The 4,170-nt window shown below is 31.4% G+C and overlaps 1 long non-coding RNA gene across 1 annotated transcript; it reads right to left on the bottom strand.

Moving 5' to 3' along the window:
- Positions 1 to 91: 91 nt before the first annotated feature.
- LOC116351898 lies at positions 92 to 1,118 on the bottom strand. Its single transcript, XR_004202225.1, has 2 exons — positions 920 to 1,118; positions 92 to 247 (listed from the first exon to the last, which is right to left on the bottom strand). It is a non-coding gene; the product is annotated as an uncharacterized LOC116351898 (long non-coding RNA).
- Positions 1,119 to 4,170: the final 3,052 nt, after the last annotated feature.

Below are 4,170 nucleotides of genomic sequence, written 5' to 3'. Positions count from 1 at the left end.
CATGTCGTGGATCACAGTGCGGAAAAGTTCATCTTACGGATGTAAGACATTTTATTTTCGTAAGGGATTTAGTCAGTTAATAATCAAAAAATTTTCTGTGTGAATGTATTTTTTTAATCGTACACAAAAAATATTACATAACTGATTAAGAAACAGATGTTTAGATTATATCAAACGAATTTTATTTGCGTTGATCAATATATATCCCCATGAAATTAACAATGTCCATCATGTACGAATTCGTAGTCTAAAAATAGTGGGAAAAAAATATATTATATATTTTACGTACACAGAGAGAAAAAATTTGGTAAATGTAAAGGGTAATTTGTAAGTTTAATATTACTTTACCAAATTACCGTACGAATTCTACCATTTTGTCATATTTTCAAAACAAACGACACGAACAAATTAAATTTACCCCAGCATAATATTACATTTACCAATTGCCGCGTAGCAGTCAAAACATACCTAACGTCGACATATCATCGTATTGTTCACAACCTACAACATGTCTAATCGCGTGAACTTTTGTCCTCAAAAAAATAAAAGCGAAGAGATCAAATCAGAATTGGGATTGGCAAATTTTAATAATTTGTTTATGAATAATACAGAAATCGTCGATAAAAGTGAAATCAAAATCGTCGAATTCAATACGAAGAATTTAATAACACAGTCGATGATATGTCGACGTTAGGTATGATTTGACTGCTACGCGGCAATTGGTAAATGTAATATTATGCTGGGGTAAATTTAATTTGTTCGTGTCGTTTGTTTTGAAAATATGACAAAATGGTAGAATTCGTACGGTAATTTGGTAAAGTAATATTAAACTTACAAATTACCCTTTACATTTACCAAATTTTTTTTCTCTGTGTATGATTCCAGATTGAATGTTGATAATGTTATCATCTCATCTCACCTCCACCTCTACCATTCTCTCTGGCCATTTCTGTATATGTAGGAAAATTTTGATAATTTCGACTTCTCCTATCTCGTGCACAGATTGTTCCTTGAGAAAGTCCAAAAAGACATGCAATAAGAGCAAAAATCACAAGAAGGTATTTCATTTTCGTGAACTTTTCAACAGACGGAGTGTTACAAACAGACTATTGCCGGTGGTGCATTGAGTCGCTGTATTTATAGTGGTTGGTGGTTGTTAGAAATTGACGTGGACTATTTTCATGGAATATTTGCAAATTATTAATCAATTAAACAAACATGATTATATAATAAATGTACAGAAATGATAACATGAACGAGTCGCTTTTGAGCTTGACAACATATTTATTGAATAGATGTTGTCATATGTATGACTATTTATGACTTTGTTGTATCAGATTACTTAGCTTTATTTTTACTTGTTACAATTATAATTTGAATGCGTATGAGATAAATTTATAGAGCTGGCTAAATTTTATTTTATTTGTAAATATGGATGACTACAATAAATGTGTAAAATGGCTCAATTGATGCGCCAAATTTTTGATGCCTAGTTTTTTTTAAATATATTATCAATTCTCTAAGCTCCAATGTGATACATTCCGATTATTTTTTACGTTCTACCAAATGATGTTCTGTGGGTATTGATTGACAATAACTCATATTAAGATTGAAGAAGATAGGAATTTGTTTACAATTTTGACAATTCCGCCATATTGATTTTTATGATATGTAAAGACAAAATTTGATTTAAGCATTGAGATACGGTCAGCCAGATATTTCAGCTCATTTGGATGATGTCGGCAGCTTTTTATATGCAAATCAAGGAAGATCACGATAGAAAGCCACGATACAATGTGATAGAAGAACACTTTTACAGCTATAATTAAATTGGATGGGACCATATAGTGGTTGTATGCACGATTAGCGTGACTTTTGACTCTGAATAGTCTTTCTGTTGCCAACAAATACATTGTCTGTTCACATCGATCTTTGTTTGTCACGATTATATTTTGAAGGTAAGAAAAAATGTATAAAGTTTGCAAAATTTTATTTCATTTGAACATAATAAGTGCGTGTGATCCGGTGTGATCAACTGATCATATAAAGATGACGTCAAAAAATGTACAAAAAGGCCTAAATGATAGTTAAATAAAATAATTCACGTCGTAAATTTACGATATGAATGATAAACAAATGATAACTTTCAAATGAGGCCAATTACTTTTCGTATATGTTCTTTTTGTTTTTAGCCAATGATATTCGGCTGTCATAAAAAACTCTCCTGAAGAAGGGCTTTTCGTCATTTTATCTTAGTATTTTATTAGTACATGCGCTTTTTAATTGCGTGATTTGATTTCATTTTCCAAAGACCGCTGCCGAATAATGTATGGAATCTATAATATTTGATTTGCATTCGTCACTTATGGAAACGTAACAAAATAAATGGATCTCAAATTTGATGATACCATCTTATTTTACGTTCAAATACCTTTTTCAATGGTGTATCCCTAGTCACCCTCCGTTTCCGTTTGACCGATTCCACTATGAGGGAACTTTTCATGGAAAAAATCAACATTTCGACTTCTTCACATTTATTTAATTTTTCCATCATTTGTTTTCATTTCATGGTAATTGTTTTGGTCATACTTTTAAAGAAAAAATCCTACATTTTTAAATGTTGGACTTTTTCCAAAAGCGGTGCCCATATATTGAATGAATGTATTTGACCAATAACCATGTGCCGGCGCGTGTACATCTCAACCTTGATAATATGCAAAGAATATTCGATGAAATGTTCGGTGTGAAGAAGAAGTACAAAATAAAATTTGTCGAATTCCAAACTACACAAATAAAGTACGCATAAAATGAATAAATAAAAGGTGTTTTCGATTTATTTTCACAAACACAAAACGATTTATTTAATACACAAATAAAATAAATAACACAGACCAATTGAACAAACAAACAAACTTTGTTTGGAATTCATCTTGTGCAAATGATGATAATGTATATTTTTATTTTTCTGAAATTTTGTATAAAAGACCATCGAATTCGAGGAAAAGTTATCAAACTGTCTACTTCTCTCAAAAGAATCAGTTGAAAAAAGTAAAGAAAATGAAATTCGTTATTGTCGCACTTTTGCTCGCAGCTATTGCTGTCAACGGTGAAAATAAGTCTGCTGATAAAAGCGGTTCTGCGCCTAGTGCAGCGTCTTCTTCAAGAGGTCTCTCTAACTCTCTTGTTGGTACGATTGGTGGTTTGAATGATACGGTTGATGGTTTGACTGGTGCGCTTGGTGGCTCAAAAAAAGGTTCGGGTTCTAAAGGTGGCGTGCCTGGCTCTGATAGTGGTTCGATTTCTATTGGTGATTTGACATCTAACTAATGCCAATGGTTCAAAAGGTGATTGGAATGGTTTATAAAAAATTAAGTTTTACCTCTTTATCCAGTGACTGGATCTTCAAAAGATACAATTAGTAAATAAATTTTTAAATAATCCATTAAATAAACAAACACCTAGATAGCTTTTCTCTCACATTGCGCACTGGAAAAGATTTATATAAACAGATCTGTAGATTTTTTTTAAAGCTGAATAAATGATAAATTGTTGCAAAAAATAATCACATTGTATTCATTTTCCCTAATGGTCTGGGTTGGCAAATTTACACGATTTAAAAAAAAAATGTAATTTACGTAGAATATGTACACTCTAAATTTTCTACAATACATTAATTCCCACTGAAAATAAAGAGTCTTACAGGAGTAAGACGAAGTTTTCCGAACGGTGGTAGATGAGTATTTTATCAAACTAGTTCAAAATAATATTTGTTCGATTTTTCAAGGGGCGTAAAGTTCGAGACCAGAAGTACAAAAGCTTTTTCATACTTTCATGATATTTCAATGTACGACATTTGACAGTATTCTATTTTCTTACAAAACGCCATAGATTCTGACGTCCTGAGTTTTAGGAGGGGCTGGTTAATTAAAAAAAAATAAAAAGTCTTACGGGAGTAAGACGAACTTTTCCGCACTGTGGTAGTTGCGTATTTTATTAAGAAAGTTCAAAATAATATTTGCTCGATTCTTCAAGTCTTTCAAGCGGCGTAAATATTAACAACGAAATATTTTTTAATTTAATAGCAGAAGTACCCGAGAAAAGATTTTTCACACTTTCATGATGAACCCATTTGTACGACATTTGAAAGTATTCTATTTTCTAACAAAATAC

This window comes from Contarinia nasturtii, unplaced genomic scaffold (genome assembly GCF_009176525.2).
Source record: "Contarinia nasturtii isolate CC-2019 unplaced genomic scaffold, AAFC_CNas_1.1 Cnas_scaffold_6551, whole genome shotgun sequence".
NCBI lineage: Eukaryota > Metazoa > Arthropoda > Insecta > Diptera > Cecidomyiidae > Contarinia > Contarinia nasturtii.
This window is presented reverse-complemented; position numbering and strand designations above follow the sequence as displayed.